Source organism: Orycteropus afer, unplaced genomic scaffold (genome assembly GCF_000298275.1).
Source record: "Orycteropus afer afer isolate SDZICR_OR568_19922 unplaced genomic scaffold, OryAfe1.0 scaffold00128, whole genome shotgun sequence".
In the NCBI taxonomy this organism is placed as follows: Eukaryota; Metazoa; Chordata; class Mammalia; order Tubulidentata; family Orycteropodidae; genus Orycteropus; species Orycteropus afer.
In genome coordinates this window covers 5,669,762-5,684,829 of record NW_006921715.1, presented here as the reverse complement: position 1 = coordinate 5,684,829, position 15,068 = coordinate 5,669,762, and the positions used below count along the sequence as shown (strand labels likewise).

At 44.4% G+C, this 15,068-nt stretch overlaps 1 protein-coding gene across 1 annotated transcript in view; it reads left to right on the top strand.

The window, feature by feature from the left end:
- Positions 1 to 15,068, top strand: part of PAPOLA (poly(A) polymerase alpha) — a 68,180-nt gene that overhangs the window by 874 nt on the left and 52,238 nt on the right. The gene's annotated exons all lie outside the window — the stretch shown is intronic.

Below are 15,068 nucleotides of genomic sequence, written 5' to 3'. Positions count from 1 at the left end.
GCGGGGTCCGACGGGAGCCGCCCGCCCAGCCCTGCAGGCGCCTCGGCCCGCTGGGGTCGCGCGGGTCCGCTGGCTTGGGCTGCCCGGGCTTCGTCGTGTCCGGACTGAAGGTTTAGTTACGGCGTGGGTGCCTCGGATCCCGTTCGGCCCGCAGTTCGCGCTTTTCTCCTCCGGGGTTTTTGGAAAGTTTTTTCGAGAACTCGCTGTAATTGGAGAGCTCGTTGTTGGTGGCAGAGAAAGTGGACTCCGGCCCCCTCCCCTGAGCAGCCGAGGCCCCAGTAGTGAGCCTGCGTTTCTGAGGTCGGGATGAAGAGTGCCGTGGAGCTGAAGGGCCGAGCTGTCGTCATTTCTGTGGCCTGACAGCCCAGTGTGTAATGGACACGTCAGTGCCATAAATGTGTGCGTGAGTCGGAGCCGACGTAAAGGTGTTACGGTTTCGTGTTGTTGTTAGGGGCCCTCGAGGCGGTACCCCGTGAGCAGCGGGAGGAAACCCTGCGGGTCCCGCGCCAGCCGCGCGCTCCGCGCTGTGTCGGAGCCCAGTGGCGGCCACTGTCAGCCCTTCTCGTCGAAGGGCTTCCTCTTCCGCTGACCGTCCACTTTACCAAGCGTGATGTCCTTCTCCAGGGACTGGCCCCTCCTGGTCACATGTCCTGAGTACCAGAGAGAGACTCACCTGCCGCGCTTCTGAGGACCGTCGGGCTGTATTTCTTCCCGGACACGCCGGCTGGTTCTGCTGGCGGCCCGGGATGATTCAGTGCGCGCTAAGACCGTGCTCGGCAGCATCGCTTCTTCAGGCTGAGCTTTCACTTGTCAGCCCTCTCATACACACGAGGGGTGGGAAATGCCAGGGCCTGAGTCGGGCGCACCCTAGTCTTCAAGGGGATGTCTTGGCCCTAGTATTTTAAAAGGGGTCTAGTGCAGCAGGCTTTCCCAATGCATTAGGGCTTCAGATTTCCTGACTGCCGCTTCCTTGGGCGTTGATTGTGGCTCCAAGGAAGTGAAATCCTTGACCACTTCAGTTCTCTCTCTGTGCATCGTGATATGGCTTCTTGGTCCATTTCTGAAGGTTTTTTTTTAATCTTTGTGTTGATGTGTCATCCCCACTGAAGCCCGAGGTCTTTGATCTACATCAGCATTATGTTTTCTGGGAACCTAAGTTAATACCTCAGGCGATTTTTTTTAAACAAATACAGTTTTTTTCTTTAATTTTTACTTGTTTTGTTCATGTTGAGAGTATACATAGTCAAACATACACCAACAGTGTCCCGCCTATTGACAGCAGTTAAAGTCACGGGCTGTGCAACCCGACTTGTGATGAGATTTCTCCCTCACCACTCAGCCCCTTCCTCTTCCTCCCCACCTCTGGTAACACTAGTGAACTTTGGCGTCTGTGCATTCGTCTTTCCTTGTCTTTGTGTAAATGAGGTCTTAACTGTTCATACTGTTGAGATTGGCTTAATTTGCTCAGCATAATGTTGTCAAGCTCCGTCCATACTGTAGCAAGTATCAAGAGGTCAGTTCTCTGAGTAGTATCCCGTTGTATGTATGTACCGCATTTTGATTTTCCATTGGTCTTTGGACAGGCTTTCGGTGTTTCCACCTTGTGGCTGTTGTGAACAGTGCTGCAGACGAATGTTGGTGTACAAGTTTCTTTTTGAGTGTCTGCTCTCAAGTCTTTTGGGTATAGATGGAGTGGAATTGCTGGGTCAGACAGTAGTTCTATTTTTAGTTTTTTTGAGGAACCACCACACAGTTTTCTACAAAGGTGTACCAGTTTGCATTCCCACCAGCAACAGATAAGGGTTCCAGTTTCCCCACATCCTTGTGACATTTGTGTGTGTCTTTTCTTAAATCTTAGCCATTGTCATAGGAGTGAAATGACAATTCATCGTGGTTTTGACTTGCATCTTTGATGATTAATGATATTGAGCGTCTTTGTATGTATTTGGTGGCCATTTGAATGTCCTCTTTGGTGAAATGTCCTTTGCCCATTTTATGATTGCATTATTTGTCTTTTTGTTGTCAAAGTTTTATGTATATTTTGGTTAGTAGGCTCTTGTTAAATATGTGGTTTTTGAAGATACTCTCCCAGTCAGTAGCTTGACTTTTCGCTTTTTTGGTAAAGTCTTTTGGTGAACAGAATTTTAAAATTTTTGTGAGGTCCCATTTATTTATTTTGTCTTTGATTGTTTTTTTCTGTTGTTACAGTAAATAATCGATTTGAAAGTTAAGCCTGATAGGGTTGCCTCTGCTTGTTCTAAACATTTTATGGTTTTAACTTGCCCATTTAAGTCCCTAGGAGCTCTGTGGCATAGTGCCTGAGGCGTATGACTGCTAAGGCTAAGGTTGGTGCTTCAAACCCACCGCCACTCCTCAGAAGGAAGGTTGGGCAGTCTACTTCGGTAGTGATACCGCCTCAGAAACCCAGGGAGGGGTCGCTATGAGTCGGATCTGACCTGGATCTGAGGGAGAGTGAGTTTGGTTTATTTAGGTCCTTAATTCATTTTAAACTTGTTTTTGTGTATGGTCTGAGGCATGAATCCTTCGTTTTTATGCAAATAACAATCCAGTTTTCCCAGCACCATATATTGAAAAGACTCTTTTCCCATCACATGGATTTGGCACCTTTGTCCAAAATCAGTTGACCATAGATGTTTGGGTTTATCCCTGGACTCTCAGTTCTGTTCCATTGATCTGTGTGTCTCTTGTTACACCAGTACCATGCTGCTTTGATTAATGTAGCTGTAGAGTATGTTTTTTTTTTTTTTAATTAGGATTTGGGTGAAGATTTACAGAGTAAATTCACTTTTCATACAGCAGTTCACATATACTTTGTCTCATGACATTGACCAAAATTTACAATGCAGCAGCTCCCCTCCCACTTCCTCCCCATCGTTACCTCCTCCCAGTGTCCATCCCTTCATACTCTTCTGCACCCTGAGCTATCTCCCTGTGCATAAGCAGCCCTTCCTTCTCCCATGATTGTTCTCTCCAGGGTGTGTGTCTACTTGAGGTAAATGTTTAACTCACATGCCTGTACTTTGTTTGGCTGGAAACCACAGTTGTGGGTTCAATTCCAGACCTGAAGGGCAGCTAGGGGCCATAGTCTCAGTGGTTACACCAGGCTTGTAGAGTATGTTTTAAAATTACGAAATGGGAGCCCTCCTACTTTGTAATTCTCTTTCAGCATTGTGTTAGTTCTTCGGAGCCTCTTGCCATTCCGTGTAAAGTTGAAGATTGGTTTTTCTGTTTTTGTAGAGAAGGGTGTTGGAATTTTGGTTGGGATGGCATTGACTCTATGGGTCACTGTCATTGTAACAGTATTTTAAGTTTTCCAATCCATGAATGTGGAACGGCTTTCCATTTATTTTCTTGAATCGCTTTCAGCAGTGTTTTAGTTTTCATTGTACAAGCCCTTCACATCCCTGGTTAGATTCATTCCTAGATGTTTTCTTCTCTTAGATGCTGTTGTAAATGGATGTTTTCCTGGTTTCCTTTTCAGATTTCTCATTGCTGGTGTATAGAAGTCCAGCTGATTTTTGCTTGTTTGCCTTGTATTGTTTTTGAAAATTGACTTACTTTTCTGATAATGTCATGTGAGTATAAAGAATTGATCAGTGATATGTATGAACGGTTGAATGTAAGACGAATCTGCTTTGTAAGTTTACTCAGATTACCATAAAAAGTTAAAAAAAAAATTGATCAATGATAAGAAATGTACACTTGAAATAGTTTCAGTAATTTTGTGCCTTTAGTTCAGGAATTAGAAGTTTTCCCCTCAGCATTATTTGAGGAAGGAATATGGATGTTTCCATTAAAGACCCAGGTGCTTCTAATTCTTTGTGAATTAGTTCAAATGTATAAAATGGAAGACAGTTAGGGGAGCAGATTTACACAGTGGTACCACTTTTCCAGTGTCATGTCTTAAAATGTGAACTCCATGGCCAGTTTCCTTCGCTGTCCCTCTCATTTGTCAGCTAAGTGCAGCCAGTTCTCTTAAAGTCAATGATGGTGAAACCAAAGTCGGCCAAGTTAAAGAAAATAGGCCTTCTTCCTCTGCTGTGCTGCTCATGTAATGGGGTTGCGCCATTCATTTGGTTTTTTCATGGTTTGAGTTGTGATTTCCAGCCTGTGTGATTTCTTGACTTTCACTTTCATTTTTGGTAACCTTTCCTAGCCTTACATTTGGAAGGGAGTGATTTGAGGGGTGGGTCATAGGAGAGTTGTGAGAACGGATTAAATCAAAGTAGATTATTGAAATTTAGTCCCTAGGAAACATTGTCCACAAGTGTTCTTATTTTGTCTAAATTTAATACATAATCTTAAAAAGGCTGGTATGATTTAAAAATCATGGTAACAAGATTCCTAAAGTTTTTGATAGTTTTCTTGGTGTTGGTAGTTACCATTGAGTCACCTTGAGCCACACTGTAAAACAATGAAAGGTGCCAGGTTCTGCCCCGTCTTCCTGATGGTTGGCGTGGCTCGGTTCCCTAGGGCTGCTGTAGCAGGAGTACCACAGTGGGTGGCTTTGACAAACAGAAATGTATTTTCTCACAGTTCAGGAGACTTCAGTCTGGATTCAGAGCGCAGCTTCAGGGGAAGGCTTTTTCTCCCGTCGGCTTTGGAGGAAGCTCCTTGCTCTTCAGCTTCTGCTTCCTGGCTCCCTGGGCATCTCCGTGTGTCTTGCCCCCGTCTTAACCTCATCTCTCCTCTGCTTCCTTGTTTCGTCCTTTATATCTCAAAAGAGATTGACTGAGAGTACCCTGCACTTACCTGTTTCACTAACATAACGAAGGCAACGTATTCCGCAGTGGGCTGATAACCAAAGACAGAGAGGTTAGGATTCATAGCACGTTTAGGGTGGGGGGGCAGTGTTCATAACCGTACGTTTGAGTGTGTTGTTGCGGCTGTCGGGTCGTCTACCTCACTGAGGGTTTCCCTCGTCTTCTTTGGCCCTTTACCAACACGATGTCGTTTTCTGGCAATCAGGCTTTCCTCAGGAAAGCCAAAGTGAGCATGTCACACAGTCTCACTGTCCCTGCTTCTAAGCAGCGTTCTGAACATTCTGCTTGTATTTCTTCTAAGGCCAGTTTGTTTGTGTTTTTGGTAGTCCGCGGTATAGTCGGTGTTCCTCCCCCACACCACCGGTCAATTCTTCAGCCTCCACCCCCATTGAACTTGCAGTTGAAAAGATCGTGGTTTTGGGTCAGTCACATCTTTGTCATCAAAGTAACATCTTTACTCTTTAAAAAAAACTTTAGACAGGTCTTTTGCAGCAGACTTGCCCAGTGCATTTGTCATTTGATTTCCTGACTGCTGCTTGCATGGATGTTGACTGTTGACCCCCACGTAGAATAAAATGGTTGACAGCTTGAATTTTTTTTCCCCATTTATCATGGTATTTATCGATCCAGGTATGAGAATTTGAATTGTATGAGGATCTCTGGTAGTGTAGTGCCTAGGGCACTTGACTGCTAACCAGAAGGCTGGTGGTCCAAACCCACCAGCCACTCCTTGGAAGGAAGGTGGGGCAATCTACTTCCTAGTGATTCCGCCTCAGAAACCCAAGGAGGGGTCGCTCTGAGTCGGTCCAACTCGATGGCACATAACCACTACAACAACACAAGGTTTCTCGACCTAGGCACTGGGGACGTTTTGGGCCAGGTAATTCCTTGTGTGGGGTTGTCCTCTATATTGGTGGGATATTTAACCACATCGCTGACTTGTTCCCACCACTTAGATGCCAGGAGCACTCCCCCATCCCATTTGGGGCAATCAAAAATGTGTCCAAAAAAAAACAACCAAATGCACTGCCATCAAGTCAGATCTGACTCATAGCGACCCCTCCTTGGGTTTCTGAGGCGGAATCACTACGGAAGTAGATTGCCCAGCCTTCCTTCCGAGGAGTGGCTGGTGGGTTTGAACCGCCAGCCTTCTGGTTAGCAGTGAAATGCCTTAGGCACTATGTCACAGAGCTCTTCCCAAAATGTGTCCAGATGTTGCTAAATGTTTTACTGGGGCAAGATGGCCTCTGGGCGAACCACCGTGTTAAAACAGTGTAATGCCGTTCAGGAAGCTGTCTTTTTCTGCCCTACTCTGTGTTGCTCAGATTGTTATTTGCATAAAAGTATGCATATCATATCATATATGCATATCATAGTAAAAATACGCTTATCATAGTAAAAAGATACTACGCAGGAGAGTAAGCGCTGTCAGGGGCCTAGCCCTCAAGTCACGTCTGTAAAATGTTGTTGACTGTACTGGAAGAGGTACTTAGAGTATCTCCCAGACACTTCAGAGGCTGTCACAAAGAAAAGGAAGTAAGAATGAGCTTCATGGAGTCATAGTAGATACAAGTGTTGGTGGAGAGGACTGCTGTGTTGTTGTGCTTCTCTGAGCTGTTTCTGAGGTGTCCCTGAGATCCTTTCAGGGGGTACCTGAGACCTAATCTTTCATAATGATGCTGAAATGCTATGTCTTTTTGCATTGATGGTGCAAAAGTAATTGGTAGGTAAGCTGCTCTGTCTTGGGCAGGGCATCAGCTTGGACTAGTAGTCATTGTATTTCTTTACCACTGTATGCTCATGAAGGAGCTCTGGTGGTGCAGTGCCTAAAGCATTCGACTGCTAACCAGAGGTTGGTGGTTCAAACACACCAGCTGCCGTGCAGAAGGAAGATGGGGCGATCTACTTCGTGTAAAGATTTGCTGCCTCAGAAACCCAGTGTGGGGTTGCTTTGAGTCCAAATCGATGACAGTGAGTTTGCTATTTGGTTTGGATACACTCATGGTTTTTTTTTTTTTTTTTTCTTTTAAAAAGCCTATTTTACTTAATGTCCTTGAAGCAGTAATAATTACTAATTTCAATAAGTCTTGAATCTTTTTTTTTTTTAATCTAGTGATGACATGAAGTATGCATAAAACTGCCTGCTGAAAACTAGGTGGCTGTCCTGAGGAAGGGAGCTCTGGTGGCGTAGTACTTAAGGCATTTGCTAACCAGAAGGCTGGTGGTTCAAACCCGCCTTTGGAAGGAAGATTGGGCAGTCTGCTTCTGTAGAGTTACCGCCTTGGAAACCCAAGGAGAAGTCGCTGTGAGTCGGATCGGCTCCACGCTGCTGAGTTTGATTTGCGTCTTGAGGAAGAGCGTTGTATGATGAGTTGTGAGCTAAACTAGTGCTTTTTAGATTGAGCTCTGTGTTTATTTGAAATAACAAGGGGCAGACGGGTGTTTATGCTTGGGCATTTGCTTGAAGTCAGCCTGTCACTTAAAGAAAAACAGCTGACATATTTGTGACCCTTGATAAAGTTTGAGCTTTCAAGCAAAAACTAGAATTTCAGAAACTTATTTTTGCCGCTGTGATCTAGACAGCTTCCCAATAGTTAAAAGCTGTTTCTGATGAGCCAGGTGGTGATATTAATGAGCGTCCTTTTCTGATTCTGTATACTGCCTTGTGCCAGCGTTTGGAAGATACGCATAACTCAGTGAACCTGTATTTTTGAAGTGACTAACCATGAAGCAGTGATAACATACGTAGGTTGCCCAATACATTTTAGTGTAACAGAATACAAGAATTTTTGATATGGTTTCATATTGTAACTAATTCCATATTGTAACTAATCTTTAGAAATTACCCTTCGACAGTGGATTTTTAGTTAGTTAACAAAAGCGTGAGCAACAAGTAACAAAATAGTTAAAATGGGACCTCATCAAAACTAAAAACATTTCGCATGAAAGGATTTTATTAGCAAAGTGAAGAGGCAGTCTGCAGATGGGGAGAAAATTTTGAGAAACTGTATATCTGATAAGGGTTTCATTTGTCCATCCATCCATCTGTGTATCTGTCTATCCCTCTGTCATCCATCCGTCCATCCATCATCTATTATCTATCTATCTGTCCGTCCATCCATCTATATCTGTCAATCAAACAGCTTACCCACAAGATAACTCAGTTAAAAAAAACGGGCAAAGGGCTTGAATAGACATTTTCCCAGAGAAGAAATACGGATAGCTAATAAGCATATGAAAAGATGCTCACCGTCATTAGTCGTCTGGGAAATGCAAATCAAAATGAGAAATCGTTTCATACCCACTAAAGGAGCTCTGGTGGCGTAGGGCTTAAGGCATCTGACTACTAACCAGAAGGTTGGTGGCTCAAACCCACCAGTCACTCCGCAGAAGCAAGGCTGGGCAGTCTACTTCCATAAAGATTTACTGCCTCAGAAACCCAGTGGGGGTCACTGTGAGTCAGAATCAGTTCGATGGCAGTGGGTTTTTTTTGGTAAGGTGGCTATGATTAAAAAACCAGGAGGATGTTGGTGATGCTGTGGAGAAATAGGACCCCTCATTCGTTGTGTGGCATTGCAAAATGGGTGCCGTTTGTGTGAAGAGCAATCTAGTGTAGTGGTGCCAAGAAGTTAAAGGCAGAAGGACCGTACAGTATCCAGAGATCGGAAAGCAGGAACACAGATGTGTACACAGAAGCCAAAAGAGAGGGACGCAGATGTCCAGCAGCCAGAGAGTGGGTAAACCCACCATGGTACATGTGCACAGTTGGAATGTTAGCGGTAAAGAGAAATGAAGTCCTGATACATGCTACATTGTGGGTGAACCATGAAGACGTCATGCTGTGGAAAGTAAGTCCGTCATAAAAGGACAGATGCTGTATGATTCCTCCTGCATGCAATATCTAGAGTACTCATGTGTAGACAGACCTAGGTTATTGGTGGTTACCAGGGGTTGGGGGGGAGGGACGGGCAAAGGGGAACTCACTGCTTAGGAGGCACTTAGCTTCGTTAAAGGGGATGAAAAATTTGGGAATGGATAATGGTAATAGTTGACAACGTGTTGAACACAATGTCACTTAAATTGTACTCATGAAGAATGTTTTAAAAAGGTTACCATTTGTGGAGTTAAGGTGTAGTGTCTAAGGATAATATCCACAAAGATTTGAAAAGAGACTTAGACTTTTCCAGTTGTAATGTCTGTGTGATTTCACATTTTCTCCGTATACTTCAACCAAAGCAACTGCTGAAAGGGCAAGGTGGCCACATCTTCTGACCTCCTCTAACCCCACAAGAGGGAAACAGAATCACTATCAGAAAGGCCTATTCCTGCAAGGCCAGACATGCTGCCTCCCTCTAGCCCTTTTCATCAACTGTTCCTCTTAAACCGTTCACCACCTCTCTCCTAGGTTTGATAATTCTCTGCAGTGGCCACACAGAACTCACAGATGATGGGGTTTATTAGGGAAGCACCAGGCTACAATTCAAGTTCAGGAAAAACGCTCACTCTCTCTCCCAGCCTGCCATCTCTCAGCCAACAGTCTTTCTTAGTCTCTCTCCCAGTAATGCGTGTCTCTTGGTGTCTTCTCCGCAGCGCATGTCTCAGTGTTTCTTTCTCAGGAGCTCATGTCTCTTTCAGCAGCACATCTTCCTCAGCCAGAGGTCAGAGAGAGGTAATTTACTACACGCCAGGCCACCCCCTGGCTTTTCTAGCCATTATCCCTTTTATACTTCAAAAATTAACATCCCCTTCACCATCAGTTTAAGAATAACCACACCCGTGAAAATGTGTAAGCCAGCCACTTCATGCCTTTATCTCCCCCCATTTTAGATAGCCAATTTCTAATTTGCCCATCCCTATCAAACCAGTACTCTGAGGAGACAAGCGTGGTCCTTTCTCTCTGGAGAATCTTCAGGCACCTGGATCCTTTAACAAGCAAAGTCCAGCCCAGTGCAAGCCATCAAATTGCAGCAACTTAACACCAACTCAGTGTCAAACATCTTCTTTTTCGTTTGGTCAGGTTCTGGTCAGCTCAGCCCTAGCCATCCCAGCTAGGTCACAGGTACCAGCTGCCAAGTTTGGGAGTCACACTCTTCCCTTCACTTCAGACCTGCCAGCACCTTCTCTCACATCTTCAGTCCTCAGGGACTATTTCAATGCCCGTAGGCTCACAACTCCTTGCACTTCAGACCAGCCAGCCCTACATCTCATCCCCAGCCTCTGGGCCTAGGTCAAAGAGTACCAAACTCAGCCTGTTTCTTCTTTGCTACACTTCCCCCACTTCCACTCAACTGGACCCAGGTGGTCACAAGGGAGTAGCATACAAGCCAACTGCTCGCAGGTTTCCTTTAACTTCAGTCCTGGAAGGGGTTTCTCTTATAGACCATGTCTTTCCTGCCTTGATGCATCCAAAGCCTATCTGCTCGAAATTCAAAAAGCCAGTCATTTTTTTCTCTTCAGGTCGTCTCTTCAACTGCAAATCTTCTGTTCCCTCAGTAGTACTGGGTGGGGCTCAGGTTTTCTACCTAAGCTCCTAGTACTTGCTGCACACAGGGCTTAACACAAAAGCCTGTGTTTCTGCTGGGCAAATTCTATTTCCCCTTTTAAACATATCCAATCAAGTATCAGCTGAAGGCAGACTTACACGCTCTCTGTTATCCACACCCCATAATCATTTCTAATGTACAAGCAGGTAAGAGAACATTCAGTAGCCTTAGTACATTCAGGTAAACACATAATCCAAAACACATAATCCTTTTTAAGACGTTCCAGGTTGTTTCTTCACCTTGATTACAATCCCATTCCATGCATATGGCCTTTTGCTGGGTGTAACCAAAAGTCCTAGCCTCTGGATCAATTTTTTCTCCTTTAAGAGTAACACCAAACAAAGTAACCATCTAAGAATCCACAGTTTCACTTCCCAGGCCCCTTCATTTTTTCTTTTACAAAGTCTCGTGCTTCTATGAGTCTGGCCACCACAACGAATCCCACCCACCGCTTCTGACACCAGCTGCTAAAAGGGCAAGGTGGACACATCTTCTGACCTCCTCTAACCCCACAAGAGGAAGACGGAATCACTATCAGTAACCCAAGGCCTATTCCTGCAAGGCCAGACATGCTGCCTCCCTCCAGCCCTTTTCCTCCCAAAGCACCCACCACCTCTCTCCTAGGTTCAATAATTCGCTGCAGTGGCCACACAGAACTCACAGATGACGGGGTTTATTAGGGAAGCACCAGGCTACAATTCAAGTTCAGGAAAAATGCTCAGTCTCTCTCCCAGCCCACCGTCCCTCAGCCAACAGTCTCTCAGTTTCTCCCCCAGCAATGTGCGTCCCTCGGTGTCTCTTTCTCAGCAGGGTGTGTGTCTCAGTGTTTCTTTCTCAGGAGCGCATGTCTCTTTCAGCAGTACATCTTCCTCAGCCAGAGGTCAGAGAGAGGTAATTTATTGTACTGCAACAACTTTAATAGCTTGGATGTGGAAGCAGCTATGAGAATCCAGCTATCTTGTATTAAGCCAGAATTAAAGATATTTGCAAAAACGTAAAACGAGGTCACTTCCCCTAGTAAATTTTTTGTTTTGGAAAATAGTTAGGTTTCCCCAAAATTTTAGAAAAGTTATTTATGGTAACATTTAATGGGAATATATTAGGAAAAAAAAAGTGGTTGTAATTTCCAATAGAGAAGATCCTGGGAGATAATCCACGTGTCTCTTCGGGGTTCTCGGTAACATTTAAGACTGTAAAGACATCCTGAGACCAACATGTTTGGGAACTTCTGTATAGTAATAGCCAACAGCTGTCACCAGATGGAGTCTGACTTTTCTGGTGGCGGTAGTAAGGTGCCCATCCATCTGTTGGGGTTTTGAACTCAGTCTGAAGAGAGGGACAGGCACTATAAAAGTAGTTTTTTTTTTCTGTTTTTACAAATAATTGAGATAATTTTTAGGAAAGATAATTTTTAGTTCTGAGAGATTTTGATTATCAGATTTTACAACTTGAAGTTTTGTGGTGAGTTCCTTGCCCCTCCGTCCTTGTGGTTCATTGAGAGAATTCTCACCTTTCACGCTGGGGACCAGGGTTCAATTCCCAGCCAGTTCCCCCCACACACAGCCACCATGTCTGTCAGGGAGGCTTCCAAGTGCTGTACTGCTGAACAGTTTTCAGCAGAGCCGCCAGACTAAGACAGTAGGAAGAAAGACCTGGCAGTCTGTCTCTGAAAACTGGCTCACAGTGATCTGATCTGCGCCGATCGTGAGGATGCCACAGGACTGGACAGCGTTTTGTTCATTTGTGGTTGGGGCCGTAGTGAGGCGGCCAGCTTGATAGCAGCTCACAGCAACAACACATGTTGGATTTTGGTCTTGAAATTACATTATTTTATCTTAAGCCTGTTTTCAGTTCAGGCTTTCTGGTGGTGGTGAGTCCAGTTATGAGGCTGTTTACTTCCATTCCCTGTGTGTGAGGTTTTTTTTTTTTTTTGTTCATCAAGATATTTAATTCCTTGGTAATTGAGTCAGTGTTAACCTTACAGTCATATTTCACCTTCACTTGAATCTAAGCAAGTTTATGAAAGCTGCTTGCAGGCAGAGTGAGGACTTCTGGATTCTTAGCTGTTTCTCACTTTTTGGAGGGGAGGTGTATTCTGTATGTTCTGCATTGGGATTCTCGAGCAGCCGTTAATCACACTATCTTTGTTTATGGTTTATGAAGCAGCAGCTTTGGCACTAGTTCCTTTTAAAGTTGGCTGTTAAGGCTTGACATAGTCCCTTCTCTAAGGTCTAAGATGCTAGGTTGTAGACTGGGAAGGGCCCCATTCAGCTGTGGATTCCATCTTCCATTCTTGCTGGGAACTGTGTTGGATCAGTGCGGTTGGAGTCTGTTGACATGTCTTAAATGAAATTAATTTTTAAGGTCAAGTTGAAGAACCTCTCTTTGTGGCTAGAGCAGGTAAGGCAGTTGAAGAACCTCTCTTTTTTGGTAACATACACCGTGCAATATATATTATAGTGGACATAGAGTTTAAACTGCATGGAACAGCAGTTTGTCAGTGACTTTATCTGTCTGGAGAGCTTCATCTTTAAAGCTGTGCTCACATGTCCATCATGAACCCCACTTTGAGACCGCTGCTTTCTGTGGGAGATGTGTCTTGTTCCCCAGTTCCTACCTCTGGGTTGTCGGCCTGCACATTTACATAGCATTCTGACACGAAAGTTGAAGGATTCAAGAAAGGAAAACTAGTGGTTGACAGTGGTAGCCCGGCACCATCTAGTTCTTCTGGTCTTGTGGTCATATAGGCTGAGGTTCTCATGGTCCACTAGTCCCCTGGACTAATTGTTTCCATGTGTCGTTGCTTTTTTGTATTCTTCTTTGCTGTGGAAGGTTAAGTAAGGTCTTTAAACAGCAAATTACACTACCAGATTCAATCAGTTCCTGTAGTTTATCTGATTGCTTCCAAAGAAAAGTATCAAGCAAGTTCTGCTTTCAGGTCAGCTTGGCTAGCTCCATCTAGGAAGAAATGGTGACACATCTTCTGTTGGGTCCCAGCTGTCAATTTTGAGGTAGACCAGCCTGTTGATACCATGGCGCAGTGTCTTCCAGATGCGCAACATCCAGGCAGGAATTCATCAGTCGTCTGCACTTTGTTTAGATTGGGGTGCAGAGGCCTTAGTCAGCACCCATTTGGGGAAACATCTATGGTGATACAATGTGTGCTTCCTTCTGTGTGTTGGTTGTCTGCCCAGGATGCCCTCCTCTCTTCCTTCCTACCACTTAACCCTCCTTAACCTTCTCCTAAGGAGCCCTATTGGCACAATGGTTAAGCACTTGACTGCTAAACAAAAGGTCGGTGGTTTGAACCCACCAGCTGCTCTGTGGGAGAGAGAGTTAGCAGTCTGCTTCCATAAATATTGACGGTCTTGGAAACCCTCTGGGGCAGTTCTCCTCTGTCTTACAGGGTTGCTGTGTGTCTGAATGGACTCCACGGCAGTGGGTTTGGTTTTCTGGTGGTTTTTATTCCTCCCAAGCTTTCACTTTGCACTTTTGTTTAAAGAGCTGACTCCCAGACCACAGTGAGATAGATGGTCACTGAGGACAGTGTGGCTTTGAACATCTTTGTCTTGCACACGGAAGCTCACTGAACTGCAGCCTAATGAAAGAATATGTTTTCTGACAAAAATAAACAAGAACATGGTGCTTTTAGGACAGTTGGGTTGCTGAAATTCGGTAACCTTGGCCACCTTCACCATCTTCCTGAGTGGTAAAGGAAGCCAGTCACAGCGTTGCACTGACATTCCTTGAAAAAATTCTTGTTTTATGTCACTGTTTCCTATGAAATATTAAAAAAAATTAAAATAGTGCTTTGAGACTCATAAATTGGTTTTATTTAACAATGACGACGTTCTTTGGTGCCGCTGTGTCTGTCCTGACTCAGTGGCTCCATGAGCAGCAATGAAAGGTCGCTGAGTCCTGCACCAGCCTCACAGTTGTTACTCTGTTTGAGCCCATTGTTGTAGCCAGGTCAGTATGTCTTGTTGAGGATTTTCCTCTGACTTTCTGCTTTCCCAAACTTGATGTCCTTTACCAGGGACTGGTTACTGCTGATAATATGTCCTGAGTACGTGTGACAGAGTCTCACCATCGTCGCTCATAAGGAACATTCTGGCTGTACTTACTCCAAGACAGATTTGTTCGTGTTTCTGGCAGTCGATGGTCTATTCAGTATTCTTCATTAACACCACAGTTCAAAGGCATCAGTTCTTCTTTGGCCTTCTGATTCATTGTTCAGTTTTCATATGCATATGAGGCTGTCGAAAATGCCATGGCTTGAGTCAGGTGCACCTTAGACCTCAGAAGAGGTTTTTTGCAGCTGATTGCCTGATGCAGTATGTCATTGATTTCTTGACTTCTGCATCTATGGGCATTGACTATGGATCCAAATAAAATGAAATCCTTGACAGTGTCAGTATTTTCTTTGTTCACCATGATGTTGCCTCTTGGTCCAGTTGTGAGGATTTTTGTTTTCTTTATGTTGATGTGTAATTTTTCCTGAAGGCTGTATGTAGTCTTTGATCTTCATCAGTAAGCGCTTTGGGTCTTCTTTGTTTTCAGTAAGCAAGGTTATGTCATCTGCATATGGCAGGTTGTTAATTTTCCAGTTCTGATGCTTTATTCTTCATATAGTCCAGCTTCTTGGATAATAGAAAAGCTAATTATTTTAAATTATGTGTTTGCTTGGCACCCCTTACTGCCAGGGAGTAAGGTAAGGTGGGTGGGGTATAGCCTCCAGGCA